This window comes from Trichosurus vulpecula, chromosome 5 (genome assembly GCF_011100635.1).
Source record: "Trichosurus vulpecula isolate mTriVul1 chromosome 5, mTriVul1.pri, whole genome shotgun sequence".
In the NCBI taxonomy this organism is placed as follows: Eukaryota; Metazoa; Chordata; class Mammalia; order Diprotodontia; family Phalangeridae; genus Trichosurus; species Trichosurus vulpecula.
Window position 1 is genome coordinate 19,379,052 of NC_050577.1, and position 19,084 is coordinate 19,398,135.

The following is a 19,084-nucleotide window of genomic DNA, read 5'->3' on the forward strand; positions in this document are numbered from 1 at the left end:
TCCCATCTGGTGGAACCACAAAAACAACTTGGTTTCCAGTGAGGCGGGTTATCTCCGAGGATCCTGGGCTTAGCCATCAGTGCGGATTATGCAGAGGAATGGCAGGAAGTCATAACACCTCAAGGCAGGATGAAACTTTCACCTCTTTGGGCAGGAGAATTTATTTATCTGACATTTGCTCCTTACCACTCAAACTCCCTTTCTCTGTTGTTTTTTTCAGTCATGTCTGACTCTTTGTGACCACCTTGGGGTTATCTTTGGAAAGATCCTGGAGCGGTTTGCCATTTCCTTCTCCAGCTCATTCTACAGGTGAGGAAACTGAGGCAAACAGGGTGGAGTGACTGGCCCAGGGTCACACAACTAGTAAGTGTCTCAGGCTGGATTTGAACTCAGGTCTTCCTGACTCCAAGCCCCACTTTCTATCCACTGGGCCACCTGGCTATCTTCCCTTTTCCTTTAAGGGATCCTTTTTGAAGAGTTGGCCAGTATATTAGCACTACCCATTACCCTGAGGGTTTCCATTTTGTCCTCTCTCAGCCTTAAATTCCAAGCTAAAGAATCCCGGCTTTTCTGGTCTGTCCTCACGTAGCAGCCCTTATCCCCTGCTCCCCTCAGCCTTACTCTCTCCCCTTCTTCTGTTTCTCCATGCCTGAAAGGGGATAATAATATTTGCTTTGTATAAGACCCAGGAAGACCTACTTTCAAAGAGCCCCTCGGAGCTGCGTGGTCACGGACAAGCCCGTTAACAGCACGAGCCTCGGTTTCCCATTCTGTGAAACAAATCCGATGGAGGTACCTGATAGGGCCACCGGGAAGCTCCAGTGAGATCACGGGGGTAAATCGTGCGGCACGTTTTTAGAAATGTCAGTTTTCATCACTGGTGCCAAAACATTAGGAGAAGTTATCAAGGATCACACCGGCTGGTCCAGACAGAAGGGGCTTTATTAATAAGAAGAAATAGCATCCTGTCCTTTGACAATGACCATCTCCTGCTTTCCTCCAAGCACAGGTGATGAGGCTCAGGCCCAGGCCCGCAGCTCGGCATCGTGCTGGAACAGGGAGATAAAGCGGCCGCAGGCCGTTTGTCGTCCAGATGAAGCTCCAAACTCCTGCTTGGGAGCGGCCCGGTCAGTGCTCCTCTCTGTAACTGTCTGCTTTAATCTGCAAAGCGGAAGACTTTTTTTTTCTTTTCCCTCTCCCCTTCACAAAAGTGGAAGTTCAAAACTGACCTAGGAAACCAAACCAAATCAACCAATCAATGAGCAAGCATTTATTAAGCACCAATTGTGTTACAGGCATTGGGCTAGATGCTAAAGATACAAGTATAAAAAATGAAATATTCCCTGCTTTCGAGGAGCTGGCCTTTGAATGGGGGAGACAGGTAATAAGCATGTGTGTGTCTCTGTGTGTGTAACACACAACACACACATATATTTTATATATATATATATATATATATATATACATATATAAAATAAGCCTAGATAGCATGAATATAGAGACAAATATATGTGAAGCAATTAAATACAATGTAGCTTAGGAGGGAAGGTATTAGCATTTGGGGGGATCAGGAAATGGTAGAAATGATGCCTGAACGATTACCTAAGGGAAGAGAAGGTCTGTAAGAGAAGGGGTGAGTGGGAGCATCTTCCTAAGAATCGGCCAGTGCAAAGGCAGTTGGTCAGTCGGTCAATAAGCATTTATTAAGCTCCCACTATTTGCCAGACACTGTGCTGAGAGTTGATATACAAAAAGGTTATAATATAGTCCTTATCCTCCAGGAGCAATGGGGAAGACAACATGTAAATAACTTTTAAAAAGGAGATATAGTTAGAATAAATCGGAAATAATTGCAGAGGAAAGATGCTGGCACTAAGGGGGATCTTGTAGAATGGGAGAGTTTAGTGGATCCTAGAAGGAACCCAGGGAAGTCAGGAAGTGAAGAGGAAGGAGAAGAGAAAATGCCAGGGGCTGCAGGAGATGAAGCATCTTGTGGAACCAAACCAAACCAAACCAAAACCTGCCTCAGACACTGACTAGCTGTGTAAGCCCCTTAACTGTGACTCAGTTTCATCATCTGTGTCATAAAGAGTTTAGACTCAATGACCTCTAAGGTGTCCCTCCCATCTTTGCATCTGGGGGCTGTGGTCCCTGCTTTCTTCTTTGTGGAAGTATCCTGTACCTGGAGGGAGGGAGGAAGTGATCCTAACCTGTGGCCAACGGGGCTCCGGAGGAGGCTGAGGGGCTGGAGACCAAGAGAAAATAACAAGATGCTGCTTTGTGAGTGGGAAGGCATGATGCCCAGGCAGACACCAACAGACCTTTCTAGGACACCTTAACGTTGGTACAATTACAGAGATCACAGGATCAGAGATTTAAACCTGGAAGGAATCTTGTTTGTTTTCTATAGGAGGGAACCAGGGCCAGCTCAGGTTAGGTCAGTTGCCCTAGGTCACATAAAGTGAGCCGGGATTTGGCCCATAGCACCAGATGTTGTTAATACTAACTTCTCATTTTTCTCAGCATTTTCAGTGGTGTTCAAATAGAAAGAATCTTGGGCCAAGTCACTACGTGCTATTAATCTTCTCCCATTTAATGTTCTACAGACTGATGCACAGGTGGATTAAACAGCTGCTTTCTGTAGTTGATTAAAAGTATCAGGATATCAGCCCATCTTATATCTATAGGCTCACTGAAAGCATCCTTGGTATTACTCCAGTAGCAGACAGAATGATGGGAATGGGATATACCCCATCATATTTTCATGTAATTTTCATTTCTTCTACTAAGTATCTATATTCTGAAACTTTCAATCTGTGTATCTTGTAAATTAAGAGTATTTGACATGGAGATAACTATAAAAAGTTCTTAAATTTTTATGTATCAATGACATGTCATTGTGATTGTGGGAGATATGTGGTCTATGATAATGGTCTATTTCTGGGGCAGTTTATTGATCGAAATCTCAAGAGTGCATTGAATTCTCTCTCTCTGTATATATATAATTAGGATTTGTTGTCTGTTGGTTTATAAAAAACTAGAGAACTTCTGGTATATGGTTCCAGCCACTAACTCAAATCTCATTAGGTATTTAGTAGGGGCTAAATTTTTGCAGCCTGCCCTTTTTCTTTTTTAACCATTTCCTTTCATACTCTGCATTAATCATTAAATCCAGGCTCTTTAAGGATAACTGTATGTGATTTCTGGTAGTTATAACCTGGTGTTGAATGACTCTCATGAATCTTTCCATATCTAGAAACAAAGCCACATGACTCAACAATTTGCCTGACACTTCTTTGTTGACATATTATTGTTTAGGTTCATGCAGATGTTGCCCATAGAGGGTCTTCTGATTCCACTCTTGGATCTTAGCCATGACTTTATCCAAGTGCTAAGCCACTTCCAATTATGTTGGACACATCCAGTGGTGTTATCTATTGCCAGATTTTATTATTGCTCAGTGAAATGACTCGTCCCAGAGCATTCTTGAAGTCAGTGGGGCCAAACTGAGATAGAAATGGATCTAGGCAGGCTGCTGATTGACTAGAAAACCACAAATTAACATTATCTATATTTTTGTATTTTTATTTATTTTGTATTTATTTGTATTATTTATTTGTATTTTTATTTTGCTAAATCTGGTTAGGCACACTCAGGAGTGAATTCGACACTTCTATAAATGTTCTTACAGAAATCTACTTAATTCAAAACTATTCCTGCTAGTTTCCATCTTGTTTATCATGTTCTCAAGAAACTTTATGTATCCTCTGAAGAAAGAAATCTAGAATTATTCCCCTTTCTCCAGCTGCTTTGTAGTGATGAGCCTGTGGTTCACTAATGTTGTACAGGTTTTTGTTAGGACACTTGCCAAATCTGCTTAGTCCATTTTTCAATTTTCAAAGTGTGTGTTGACTAGGGTTGTATAGGTGTTAATTGCTTTAAATGTGTTCTCGAGACTTGATTTTGGGCCACCATGGAATTCTCTTGTCATACTCATCCAGGACTTTCTTCTTTGTCTTGACATGCCTTGCCCGGAGAAGACCAAGGCATTTAAAAGTAAAGCTTTCCCCCATTAGTTGCTCATGACCTCTGGATTCAGGCTTGAGGCTTCAGTCTCTACCTTCCCTCGGCGCTTATCAGGTCTAAAGGTTATTGTGGTGTCCTTGGAGGAAGATCCCAGGAGATGGGGAAAGTTCAAGCATAATTTTGGGTGGAGCTGCGTAAGTTATCTGTGTACGTTGAATAATTAATTTCATGTTTTGGAATGATTCTCTTTAACTTAGAAGTAATTCCTATTTCTGTTTAAGGGAGCTGATCATGGGTTAGTATAAGGGTAGGCAGAGCCCTTAGAGGTTCTGAAAAATCCCACGTTTACTGTTGTTGCTGTTAATACTGTTACTATCATTATGATAATGAGCAGAGTGGAATAAAATCAGAAATTTAAATTAACTGGGGTCTTCCGCTATAATTAGAAGGTCAGAGATTGGGAAGGACAGATAATATATAATGCTTACTACTGGGCTAAGTGTTTTACAATCATTACCTCATTTGATACTCACAACCACCCTGGGATGTAGGAGCTGTTATTATCCCCTTTGTACAGGTGAGGAAACTGAGGCAGGCAGGGTTAAGTGCTGGAATGGTTTGTGTCTCTCGATCTGCAGCTGTTACAACAGTCCAGGTGAGAGCTGAGGAAGGCCTGATCTAGGATGGTGACAATGGGGAGAAGGAGCCAATGCTGCGGCTGCAGAATTGATCCTGTTTGTTATGAAAGTAAATATGGGTGCCGGGGGCGGGGGGGGACTCCCTCTGTCTGTATCCGGAAACATGAAAACGTGGAGAAGGCACGAGTGATTTGGAAAGGCACGAGCCTCAGAGGACCATGGGCCTAGGGACAGAACTGGAGAGGACAACGTAAAGCTGAACTGGCTGACAACACTGTCGAGATTGTGAAGTGAGGTCAGAACAGGGGTGTGGCCTGGGAAAGCAGGGAAGGGGAGGCCTGGAGGGACAGAGGATAGAGAGGTCAGTAGGGAGTGAGCCCCGGGGAGTGCTGAAGGACAGGATCTTAACGCAGGATGGGCAAGAACCTTGGCCTAATACCCAGTCTCCTGAGCAATCAAGGACTTAGGTACTGAAAATTTTTAAAAAATGTTGACACTGTTAAGAAGACTTTGAGGAGATATTTGAAGCAGGAGGCTTAGTAATACTTGGGTAAATGGGGAAGGAATTCCCCACTCTCCCTGCTTTGAGACAGCTAACATGACCACCAGGCGATTTTTCCCCAGCCTCGAAGGGTCCAAGCCAGCCTCATGATGTTTAGATAGGAGGAAAATGTGGCCAATGGAAACCAATTCTATTTTTAACATTATTCTATTTATAAGGAGATTCCACAGTCTCTCAGTAACCTGCTCTGTTGACGATTGGGCATAGGATTGAAATGTAAGTGGGGTGTGAAGTCGTCAGAGCTGTGATGGGTTCTGACTCGGAGGGTTCAGAGTTATTTATAAAGAGACACAGAGAGACAGAGATGGATAGACAGAGATATACAGAGAGAGACAAAGAGACACAGACAGAGTGATACAGGGAGACAGAGATAGACTGATGGGGAGAGAGACAGAAAGAGACAGAGGCAGAGAGATGGAGATCAATGGATAGATGGAGACCAAGTTAAATTAAGATAGATAGTAAAAATGAGAAACGGGATAGCCTAGTGGATAGGGACACTGAACTTGGAATCTAAATCCTGCCTCGGGCCCTTACTAGTTGTATGACCCTGATTGTGTCTCAGTTTCCTCATCTGTAAGATGAGAGGATTGGACTCGATGGACTTTTAGGAAGGAAACAAGAATTTATTATGTGCTTTCTACATTCCAGGCAGGGGCAGCCAGGCGGCACAGTGGTCAGAGCGCCAGGCCTAGAATCAGGAAGACTCATCTTTCTGAGTTCAAATGTGGCCTTTTTACTAGCTGTGTGACCCTGGGTGAGTCACTTCACCCTGTCTGCCTCAGTTTCCTCATCTGTAAAGTGAGCTGGAGAAGGAAATGACAAAGCACTCCAGTATCTTTGTCAAGAAAACCCCAAATAGGGCCATGAAGAATGAGACACAATTGAAACAACTGAGCAGCAACAAATATTTCAGGCAGTGTGTTAAATGCTTCACAAATATCACATCCTCACAACCACCTTTGGGGATAGATTTTGCAGTTGAGAAAACTGAGGCAAATAGAGGTTAAGTGACTTGCCCAGGGTCACACAGCTAGTGTCGGAGGGCAGATTGGAACTCGGCTCTCCCTCACGCCTAGCCTAGTGCTCTTTCCACTGAACCACCTGGCTGCCTCTGTCTTATAGGTCCCCACCAGCTCTAAATCTATGATCCTGTGGGGAAAGAGCTGACCTCCAACCTACGCAGACCTGAATCCAGTTCTCCTTCCATCCCAAGCTGATTGCATGACTGTCTGGGCAGCTGTCTAAGACTTTCAGATTTCAGGGGAGGTGAGAACTCACACGAGTAGAGGAGTTTTCCTTCCCCAAGAATCCCCTATCCTAAGGGAATCCCAAGTCTGATTCGTATCCCCAGTGATAATGTACATTTGTACAGTACAGACTTTAAGGTTAATGGACCACTTTGCTCATACCAACCCTGCAAGGTTTTTCTCATTTTACACATTAAGAAACTGAGGCTCAGAAGGACTGATATTAAGGCAGGAGCCCTTTCCCTTTTACCTGATCTTCATTCTGGTCTGCCCTAGTCCCTGGCCTCTGTATTTTCCTCCGGAACTTTCAACTCCTCCCCTCCTCCCACAATTCCTCCATGGCAGCCTGGAGCTGAGCTATCCAACTGGGGTGGTGCTGGGAGGATCCTCAGGCCAGGCCAGCCGTAGCCAAGTGAGCCCTAAGCAGCTGTGGTGCCAGCATCTCAGGCCAGAACGGCAGAAAACCACGGGCCGCTTTCATTCCAGTCAACAAGTCAGCAAGCATTTATTAAGAACCTACTGTGTGCGAGGCACTGTATTAGTAGGTGCTGGGGATACAAAGAAAGGCCAGGCAAGTCCCTGCCCTTGAGTTCACAATCTAAAGAGGGAGACAACATGCAGAGAGCACTCTGTACAAACATGCTATAGACCAGGGACAATCTGCAGAAAGAAGCTGCCAGAATTAAGGCGATCCAGAAAGGCTTCTTGTAGATGGTGGCTTTTTAGCTGGGCCTTGAAGGAAGCCCAGGGACCTTGGGAGCTGGAGATGAGGAGAGAGGGAAGTCCAGGTACGGAGGAGAGCCAGGGAAGGCTCATGGAGTATGGAGGTGGGATGTCTTGAGCTAATAATGGCCAGTGTCTCTGGGTCAAGGAGCAGGTGGAGGGGACTCTGGTGGCAGAAGGTGGAAAGGGAGGAATGGGGGGGGTGGTTAAAAAGATTGGTGAGGCAAGGCCACATCTCCTACATGATATCTCGTCCATACTCACCCTATGTTTTACACTTTTAAAGCTGGCATTTGTTCCATTAGAGGAGGCTAGAATTGGCCTAGAAAGGCAGGACCAGGAAGCTCATGCTGGGTCTGTGCACATGGTACCTGTTTCCTAGCAAGATGAATAACATCCACTGAGGGTACAGTATGTTCATGAACTTAGTGAAATTGAAAAAATAACTTTTCTGCTTATTTAAAGATGCAAAGAATACAAGGGCTCACAGTGTGTGTTTATTGACCCAAAAAAACCCATTTGATTTGATATAACAAACCTCTGCCTTAAAAGGGGTCCTACAAGATGTTTGCTGTGCTAAAGTCAAGGATGATGACAGACTCCTTGAGAAGTATAGCCACCAAAGGTGTTTGACGTCATGGTGGAGAGATAGCAGGTATCTCTGGCTAGAATGGAAGAAAACCATTTAATTCCAGTGAAGAACTCAACAAGCATTTATTAAGCACCTACTGTATACAAGGCACTGTACTACTATGGGATTCCCTGTGGATGAGGAGGCTCCTATTTGTGACGTTGTATCCTTTACACCAAGCCCCAGAACACTGTAAGGCTTCCCAAGTGAGACTCTTAAAGGGAGGGTCTTAAGCCCAACCATATATACAGGGAAAGCCAAGTGGATGAGGAAAGGAGCTGGAAGAACAGCTTATGCAGATTGTGCTTGGGCAGATCCTGTAGCTGGAGCCTGAGGCAGACACAGAGCTGAATGGGAATTGGAGAGCCACTTGGGAAATTGGGCAGAATCCCCAAACTCTTCCTGTAACCAAGTCATCTTTTGGAATCCTTTATTCATTAAACACATATCAAGCACCTACAAGTGCCAGGCACTGTTCTAGGCCTAGGGACTCAAAGACAAAAACAAAACACTTTCTACCCTCAAGGGACTTATGTTCAGTTGGGGAAAACAACACAGACGACTAAACACGAAGTTTTTGAACCTGTAATTTTTTTAGGTTTAAATTTTTATTTTAACATTCATTTAAAATTGTTTTGAGTTCCATGTTCTCTCCTTCCCTCCAGCCCCTCCCCACCCGTTGAAAAGGTAAGCAATGTGATAGCCATTATACTTGCGAAGTCATGCAAAATGTATTTCCGTATTAGCTATGTAGAAGAAAGGAAGAGAAGAAACAAAGGAAGTGAAGAAATCTGCTTCAGTCTACACCGAGTGCATGGGTTCTCTCTGGAGATGGAGAGCATGTTTCATCGTGTGTCCTTTGGAATGGTCTTGGATCATTGGATTGACTAGACCAGCTAAGGCTTTCACAGTTGATCATCACAGTTAACAATATGATGGTTACTGTGCACAGTGTCGAACCTGTGATTTCATTGGTGAAGGGAATTTCCTGTGAGGAAACTCCCTCCACCAATGCTGTTTGGCTACTGTTCTTTGATGAGAGTTGTCTGGGGCACCAGGAAGGTAGGGATTGCATAGCCAGGGTGTCTGAGACAGGACTTGAACCCAGGCTCTTACTGTGCTGGGCTGGCTTTCCAAGACAGTATGTGTATGTACAGAATGATTTGAGGGGGAAGGAGAGAGAGAATCAGGAGAGGCTTCAGGTACGGAATAGCCCTTCAGCATGTCCACAGTAATAGTTAACGTTTGTATAGGCCTTGGAGGTTTCCAAAGGGCCTGACATCTTCTGTTTCATTTGATCAAGGCAGGGTGAGGAGAGAGGGCATTCCAGGAGAGATGCTGGGGGATGGAACAGCCAGCTGGCTGGAGCACATGGAGAAGAATATTCACTAGGCCCAGGGACAGATGGTTCAAGGCTTCACATGCCACAAAGAGGAATTTGCTTTAGATTGGAGCTTTCTGATCAGGAAGCTGTGCTTTAGGAATATCAACATAAGAGACGTAAGGTGGACAGATGAGGGAAGAGCTGAGGGGGAGGCCAAGCTTTCAAACCTGGGTGATGTGAAGCATGGTGGTCTCAATAGAAACAGGAATGTTAGGCAGAAGACTTATTGGGGTTTGTGAAGATTATGAGTTCTGTGCTAGACAGGTTAAGTTTGAGATGCTTGGGGGATGTTGTTGTAACAATTCAGCTAGCAGCTGCTGTGGGGGTGTAAAACCAACAACAACCAGCACACAGAATGCTGCAAGCCCGGGTCCTTTTGATCTGCTTTACTAAGGAAAGCAACGTTAAGGGGTTAACAATCTTACTTTAGTCCAGTGTACAAATATCATTCACTTAGTTCAGGGGAAGAAGCCAGCACCCTGAACTTCGGAGCAAATACAAACAAATTACAAACATGGACAGACAGACCTTGTCTGATTCAAATCTCAACGCATAGTTACCAGAGATTAACAAAGTCCGAATATCCGGGTTTACAAGCCGGAAGGCTAACTATAGCTACCCAGAGTTTCCACTTCAGCATACCACCAAGAGTGAGAACCCTAAGCAAATAGCTCTGTCTTCTCTTTTTATGCACTCTTTAGCCATCATCAGAGCCACCAGAACTTAAGCTCTTACTACTGGCTGTGGTCTTAGAAACTCCCCTTAGGACCCTGGTGGCTTCATACCCACATTGGCTTAGCACCTAGTAGCTAGGGGTTTTGGGGCTGGGAGCGAAGATATAATCAGACCTCCCTTCATTGGCCCCACCTTACTGTCCAATTGACAATGGTAGACATGGGATTGGAGCTTGAGAGAGGTGAGGGCAGCATCTGTGGATCTGGGAGACCCTGCAGAAAGCCGATAGCTGAGCCCCAGTATCTGGTGAGAACTTGGAGAATGCCAGATGAGGTTCAGGTCTTCCCTGAGCTCTCAACTCTCTTCCCTGACTGACTCCGATCCCTGTGAAGCCAAGGGCCCAGTCACTCAGTGTGCAGACTCCCAGAATTTTATACTTGTATAGAACCTCAGCAGCAAACACCAAACTTTACCCATAATAGAATCCGCCCTACAACACACCCGAAAAATAGTCATTCAGTTTTTCCTTGAAAACTTGTAGTGAGGAGAAACCGCTGCTCCCACCTTGAAACAGCTCTGAGTGTCAGGCTGGGTTCAGGATTCTCCGGTAGTGAGATTCTGGTTTCAGAGCCCGCAAGTTCCTTTACCACTCAGAGGATCAGTTTCCTCATCTGTGAAATGGTATAATGATACTTGACCTCTATGTTGTGAGGCTATTTTGAGAAAGGAAAAGGCTACGTAGAGTGGACAATTCCTGAAGCTACAATACCCTTCGCCGTGCCGCGCCCCTCCCCCCCCAGGAAATGGAAAAATTGAAGCTCAGATGAACCCCACAAAGCCAAGACTAAAACCCACCCCTTCTCTTCAGTTTCATACTTCATGTCTCTTCAGAATTCTCCCTACAGTTTGTGGGTCAAATCCGAATAATAGCAAGGCTTCCATGAGAGATGTCAGGAAAGTGACTTTTTGTGGGGTGACAATACCCCCTCTTGTGAATCCAGGAAGGAAAACAAGTACTCACCGACCTCCGAGGAGATTCCCCCTTCCACCTACTCTGCCTCTTAATGGAGGGTTGTTTGGTTTCTGTCTCCTAGGCTGGGGAGCATGCAGCTGTCATCTAGGCTAGACAAATCTATACGCCTTCATCACACCTTATTGCCTTGTCAAGAGCTGGATAAAGGTGAGTTACGATGCTTGTAAGCTCTGGGGCCCAATCCCGATTGTCCTAATGCTCACCTGCCGTGACCTTGACATTCCGGGGAAGCTCAAGGGCTTCTGCTTACTTGGGTAACTGTCAGGAGCTGATTTTTCAAGTACAAGTAAATGAACACTGGAATTGGAGAGCTGGCAGTGGACAAAATCATTCCTTCCCTGGGTTAGAGCCTGGCGCTGACCTCACCAGTGAATTGGCATTCTGTCTACCGCATCCAGCTGTTTCCCAGACATTCTGCCCATCGAAAGGGAGACCAAAGGAAAGAATACTGCTGAATTACTGCCCATTCGTCACCACAGCTGGAGAACGGCTCTTGGAGCTCCTGAAGCTCATGGCTGCCATCTTTATACGTGACTCAAGGGAGGGAGGTTTGCCTTGTTCAAGTTGGTCCCACTGGGCTGGACTAGGAACATTAATGGGAAGTAGCTGAAGGTCAGAGTTCAGTTTCAGCTCGACAAACATCTATTAGGCATGGCAAGAGTAGAAGCAGCACTTCTTTTACTTACAAATTGTAGGAGCTTGGGTAAGCATTGTGTCCAGTTGGTCCTTGGTGCCTGGTGAGGATGCCACCATTGTCTGATCGTAAGATAGTGACGGGAGTCCTTCTCCCCTTCCACGCCCGCTGGAAGTCATCCTCCAGTCAAGGTGGGGTGGTGGTAAGGGGGCTAAGACAGACCTGGACTCAGCTCCTCTTCCCCTAGCCATTCCTTCTCAGAGGCTTAGCTGGAATGCCCTTTCCTTCTCTGCTGGCTTGAATCTCTTGGGTTCTGTACTAGTGAATTGAATCGAAGAGGGCCGTGCCTTTTATGCCAACCCCACAGGCTGTTGAGAGTTTCCTTGGCCAATCAGAACACTCTTCTCCCACAGCAGTCAGCCTGGTGGTCACATCGCTTGATTGCTTGATTGAGAAGGGTTCTCACCTGGTTAAGGTAAGAGGCAGTAGGAGCATTTTATCACTTGTTTAAGTGGAGGGACTCAATTTACTTAATCAGTCAATCCTCACTCTTGAACAAGTAAATAATGATTTCAGAGAGAGGAAAAGAGTGTTAACAGCTGGGAGAACGAGGGAAGGTCTCTCATAAGACGGGGTCTTTGAGCTGAGCCCCCGGGGGAGCTGGTCTTCCAAGAGGAGGAAGGAGAATGTTCTGTGCGTGGGAGGCAGCCCAGACAGAGGGTTGTAGGACCAAAGGTCTGGAGCTAGAAGGGCCTTGAGTGACCATCCAGTGCATTTTACAGATGAAAAACAGGAATTCAGAAAGGGTAAGGATCTGTCCAAGGTCACAAAAGTACTAAATGCTGGAGCTAGGATATGAACCTGGGTCCCTTGACTCCAAATGTGGTGCTCTAGTCATTGGGGAAAGGCAAAGGAGGCTATTTTGGCTGGAACAGGGAGTAATGTGTAATCAGCCTTGATGTAAAGAAAAGTTTTCCAACAATTATTGCTGTCCTAAAGTGGAACAGGCCACATTGGGAGGTAGCGAGCTCCCTGTTCGCCGGAGGTCTTCAAGTAAAGCCTGGGTAACACTCTGCTCCAGTATGTTTCTGAGAGCATCCCCAGGGTGGCTTGGGCAGATGGGGGAAGAGGTCCCTCTCTGCTCTGCGGCTCTGATCCTCGCCTGTCAAGGCCATGAGCTTCGTAATGGCCAGAGGGGAGACGGGGACTAGTATGCATCCACCCAGAGAGAGGTCATTCTGCTCTTCCCAGTCTTCAACTTGAATGAAACTAGAGGCAAAGAGATCTCACCTGGGACTACCACAATTCCACACACATTTATTAATTTTAATCTTCATTGATATCTTTTGGTTTTAATATCCCATTAATTCCTGAATGTGTCATTCGCTTACCCACAGGCCCATCCCTGCTAACCAAGAACAAAGAAAGGGGGAAAAGGGCTAAGCAACACCAAATAACAAAGCTGAGGTGGACAGAATACGTAGTGTTCCATGCCCGTAGTCCCCCACCTTTGCAAAGAAGGGAGGAAGGTATATTTTCTCATCTCTTCTGTGGGGTTGAGTTTTCATTGGAATTACACAGAATTTGGGTTTTGGCTTTGTTGTTATTTCTGCTCACATGGTTATGGTCATTGTGGATGCCGTTTTCTTGGTTCTTCCTTGTTTCATATAAACTGTCCATGCTTCTTTGAAGTCTTCAAATTCGACAGTTCTTAGTCTCCTCTCCTATTACTTTACCCCAGTTTTGGGGCAGCTAGCGTGATGGGCCTGGAGTCAGGAAGGTGAGCCTTCCTGAGTTCAAATCCAGCCTCAGACACTTACTAGCTGCGTGACCCTGGAGAAGTCACTTAACCCTGTTTGCCTTAGTTTCCCCATTTGTAAAATGAGCTGGAGAAGGGAATGGCAAACATCTCCAGTAACTCTGCCAAGAAAATCCCATTCAATTTCATTCATTCATCGAGCATTCATAAAGCATCTACTGTGTGCCTGTGCCCAGAGGCAGCTTTGAGGTCATATCCTGCCTGTGTCTTAATACCTGTTTGTCCAGTCAGATTCTCTGGCCTCAGTTTCCTTGACTGTAAATGAGGGGGTTGCACTAGACCTCTGAGGTCCCTCCCAGCTTCAGATTTCTAACTGTTTATAGTGGGGGCTGTAGAAAGAGTCATTTGGAGCCGGAGGATCTGAGTTCAAATGTTGCTCAGTCACTCATGGACTCTGTATGACCTTGGCCACATTGCCTGATCCAGGGGTGGGGAACCTGCAGCCTTGAGGCTACATGTGGCCTTCTAGGTCCTTGGGTGAGGCCTTCTGATGGAGTCCAAGTTTTACAGAACAAATTTTTTATTGAGGGGATTTGTTCAGTGCAGTTTGGATTCAGTCAAAGGGCCTCAAACCCAGACTTTCTGGGCCCTCTGTTCTTCATCTATAAAGTAAAGAGGTTAGAATCGATGATACCTAAGGGCTTCCCAGCTCGATGATCCCTTTATTAAGTTCATGTGCAATGAATGACCGTACAAACAATGAAACATGAATTGAAATAATATTTTCTAAGAGAAGGAAAGGGACAGAACACCGGCATAGGGAACTCCCAGAGGAGGAAAGTCCTTCCACCAATGCAAGCCAGCACTTTCTCTGCTGTTTATAGCCTCAGAGATGTGCCTCCTAGCAGGACCTGATATGCCCTCAGGGAGCTTCCATTCCACTGAGGGAATAGGACACAGATGAGTCCAATGCAGAGTGTGAGGGATGGGGGTAAAGAAGAGAGCAGGCAATATTCCAGGACAGTTTGGGGTGGGAGAGAGACCTAACAACTGAGGCTGGTGGGGAGACCAGGGTCACTTCTAGTAGCTGAGCCTTGAATGCAGAGAAAGATTTAAAAGGAGTCTGAAGGTAAGAGAAAGGCCAGCTTTGATGTCTGCCCAGGGCATGGAGGTGACTCTGGGTTCTCTGGGGGTAATGCCAGCATAGCCCAAGGTCTGCCGGGCTCTGCCAGGCTCTGCCAGGCTGGACATGCTTTTAGCATCTGCTTTCCAAGGACCAACTCATTGAATTACGGAGGGCTCCTCATTTGGTGATGGATTCTTTGGCCACTGCAGTCCCTGGAGTTTGCAAAGGAAAATGCACAATGGCCCTGGGTGCTGCATCCACAGCGCAGGTCAGATTGTAGAGTCAGAGACCTAGAAGAGACCTGAGAGGTCTGCGAGTCTAACCTCTGAGGAAACTGAGGCCCTGAGAATCTCAGTGACCTAACAGAGGTATAATAAGATGCAGGAAGATAACCTCAAAACCACTTCTGAGCACAGGCACACAGTAGGTGCTTTATCAATGCTCTATGAATGAATGAAACTGAATGAACCTCATTTATCCTTTTTCCCTACATTTCAGCTCTTGGAGATGGGGAACCTCACAAGGAAGAAGGAAGGACCAAATGGATCCTCGCCTCATGTAAGTGATTTCTTTAAATGGCTTGCCCTTTTAAAACATGCTGACTGCCAGTTACCTTTGTTCTTTCTCTAATATAGAAGAAAGAAGTCTTGTGCCCTTGCCATGCTGTGGGCTGTTGCCAGATCTCCACGCTAAGTTAGGGGGCCAGAGTGATTCCTCGTGGGCCCCCTTTCCTCTGTGCTCACAGGTGTTCCTGCAGCAGACCTCTGGGCTGGAGGCAGCTTCTTGGAAGGGAAATACTTGGACCAGCGTCTCAACCCTGGCTCCTCTGCCTTTGGCTTTCTCTTCATCGAGGTGGGGGCTGATGATTTCATTATTCATCTGTTTGCTGCTGACTCCTGTTTATTATCCTAATCCTCTCTTGGAACCACCCCCTTGGGTTGCTATGGAAATGATTATTTTGTGGCAAACAGAGGATTGTGACCTTAGGTGAAGAATCAACCAGGGGAGCGAGGGATTCTGGGAAAGGTGTCTCCTGTGCTCCCCTTTCTGCCCTCTCAGTATGTTCCTTATGAATACTGAGATGCTAAGGCAGCAGTCTGTGCCCAAGTAGCTGGGGTCTAGATTCTGACTGTATTTTCAAAAGGCTCCTCATGAAGCAATATTTCTTTTTTTGAAGTTCAAAGGATTACTGAGTTTGAGCTGGCAGCACTAAGAGGCAGTCTAGTCCAGTGCACCAGTTTTACAGATGAGGACACTGAGGCCCAAAGGGATAAAGGCAGGACTTTTTTTGTCCGAGGTCGCAGAGGTCATGTGGCTGAGCCAGAATTTGAACCTGGGTCCTTTGGCACCAAATTCATTTTCAGGGACGTCCCACCTTTGTAGAGTAATTGTAGGCCTGCACGGACCTGGGGGACTGGGAACTGGGCAAGAAAACACCTCTCTGTCTCTCTGTCTCTCTCTGTCTCTCTCTGTCTCTCTGTCTCTCTGTCTCTCTCTGTCTCTCTCTGTCTCTCTCTGTCTCTCTCTGTCTCTCTGTCTCTCTCTGTCTGTCTCTCTGTCTCTCTCTGTCTCTCTGTCTCTCTGTCTCTCTGTCTCTCTCTGTCTCTCTGTCTCTCTCTGTCTCTCTCTGTCTCTCTCTGTCTCTCTCTGTCTCTCTGTCTCTCTCTGTCTCTCTCTTTCTCTCCCCCTCTGTCTCTCTGTCTCTGTCTCTTTTCTTGTCCCTCTCTCTCTCCACCTCTCTCTCCCTTCCTCCCTCTTTCTGTCTGTCTATCTGTCTGTCTCTCAATGTAGTCTAGAATGCCCAGCCCCTTAAAGCTGCTAACCCTTTTCTGATGCTTTCTACTCCTGAAATTTCTCATGCTAGCTTTTCAAAGTTACATCACAAAGTTACATAAATGTGATAGGTAGTATTTCTGGGCCTTGTAAATGAGCCTAGTGAAAAGTGAGTTGGGTCTGGAGTCAGTTGTTCTGGGATTAAGTCCCGTCCTTAGTTATTACTAACTACACAACTTTCAACCAATCATTCCATCTCCCTCAGCCTCAGTTTCTTCATTTGTAAAACAAGGGGGTTGGATTCAGTGGATGCTGAGGTCCTTCCCAGCTTTAGATCTCTGAGCCTATGATCCTGTGAAGTCTGGAGCAAAGATGGGAAGAGAATTTTCTGACTCCTAGTGCCCTCTTTGTTTCTTTTTTGTATTTTTATTTATATCTTTTATATTCACATTAGATTCTTCCTTGTGGCCCTTCTCTCAAAGAGACATCTCTCTTAATAGCATTTTTAAAAGAGGAAAAGAAATAATCAAAACCAATTAACATATAAAAAAATTCTTAGTTGGTTGTAATGTTCCAACCCTGTGGGCCCCAACCTCTACAAAGAAGCCTCTTCTCTTATGTTTCCTTTGGGGCCAAGCCTGTTCTCCATAATTTTGCAACATTTGTTTTGTGTCCGTTGATCTATCTGTTTACATTGTTATAGTCCTCATGTGTCCTGTTTTCTTGACTTTGCTTCCTTCACTCTGCATCTGTTCATTTAAGTCTTCTTCGGCTTCTCTGCTTGCATCCAGCTTGTCATATCTCACAGTACGCTGATGCTCTGTCCTATTCATGTCCTACCATTTGTTTAGCCATTCCCCAATGGACAGGCATCCACTTTGTTTCCGGGTCTCTGCCATCATGAAAAGTGCTGTTCTAAGTATCATGATGTATACAATACCCCTTCCCCACCCCACCTCCCTGCAGTGACCTCCTTGGGGTATATACCTAGCAGTGGAATTTCTGCATCAAAGGTTATGGACAATTTAGTCATTTTCTTCACAAGATTCCGAGTTACTTTCCAGAGTGGATGCATCCTAGGGCCCTATGGGGTGATTCTAAGATATACCACTTGGTTACCCTTCTACTCTGGGCTGTGAGTACTTTCAAATATTTATTTCTTGTTACCCTAATCCGCCATCCCTGGAAGAGCCTGGCTTTGCAAGGCCTGCCCCGGGCTGGCTACTTCCTCCAAAGACTCTATAAACTGCCATTCTGGTACCTGTCACCAGGCGGAGGGGGCTGCCCAATACAGTGCAGGCAGGCTGAGAGTGTGGACTATCTCGGGTGTGAGTGACTGAGGTGAAGACATTTATGAAAACGCTGTTTTACGTGGCTCGTGTCTCATGTCCACATTTAGGAATGACAGATTTTTGGCTCCATAATTAACTTGTGTCTGTCCTGTTAGCAGGTAAGGAGTGGTGGTATGACCATCATTACAAGAGTACCTCCTGTTTCCTAGGACTTCAAGGGCTTACTTCCTGACGACCTCATTAGATAGGCAGCACAATGAGCTTTTCCTGTTACTCCTATTTTATAGAGGTGAAGACTGAGTCTCAGAGGCGAGTGACTCTTTGCTCCTTCCACAGTCCTACTCATTTTCTTCCCAGGAAGTCCATTCTTTGCTCTTTTTCTTGTCTGGTTTTCCCTCTAAGTCTCTCTCTGTCTTCAACAGGTCTTTGTTCTGTCCTAGCACAGCAAAGGGGTGGCAAAGACAGCGGAGGGAGCCGCCCAGGGTGATCCTGCATCACCAAGGATCTTCCCCAGCTTGCCCAGATGAGGACCTGGCCCAGGTCTGAAACGAAGCATGTGTAAACGCAGGGCATTTATGTATCCGTGTCATCATTTTGTTGAACTCGTCCACCACATCACACCCTTTTCTTCTTCTGAGCTGTCTGAATGGTGGTGCAAAATGTAAAATGAATAATTATTAGAGCTGGTTAGAAGTGACCGTAGAAGCCAGACAAGGGAGCGGAGAGAGAATCAGAGAGATCTGGACCCGAGTGGGCCAGTCCCTCCACCTCTCGCTGTTCCCAGAGACCTTCCAAGATGGAGGCAGAAAGTGCGCTAACGTTCCTGTGTGGACGGGCCTCCTTCCTGTGAGTTCCCTGTGCTGATGAAATCGTAGGTCCGGCTTGAAAAAACCAAACCCCACAGAATTATAGAGGCAGTTAGGAAGCCCAGGGCTGAGGACCTTGGACTGGGAGTGAGGAGCATCCTGCCTCTGATACGTACTGGGGCAGGGGGGTGGGGGGCCGTCCCTTAGACTCAGCTTTCTCCTCTGTGAAATGGGATAATGCACATACTATGCTTCTCAAGCCCTAGAGTGCTATAGAAATATGAGCTGTTAGCATAGGCATTTAATAACAGCTTACATTCACAGAGCGCCTACTATGTGCCAGGTACCACGCTAAGCCCTTTACAATTATCGTCCCATTTGATTCTCACAATGCTCTTGAGGGAGAGGGGCTATTGTCACCCGCATTTTACAGATGAGGAAACTGAGGCAAGCAGATGTTAAGTGACTTGCACAGAGTCACCCAGCTAGTGTCTGAAGCAGGATTTGAACTCAAGTCTTCCTGACCTCTGTGCACTATGGCGCCGCCTAGTTGCTATTTTATGTTATGCGTATAATGAGGGTAGGATGAAGCCCTCTTAGGTGGGCCAGGTGTACACCAACGCCCTATTACGTGTGTACATATGATATAAACCATCATTATTCTATTTGTATTATATAACACTTTCGAGTTTGTGAGAGTTTACTGCATCGATGACTTAGCCACTCTGGGCCTCAGTTTCCCTATGTGTAAAATGAGGGAGTTGGACCAAAT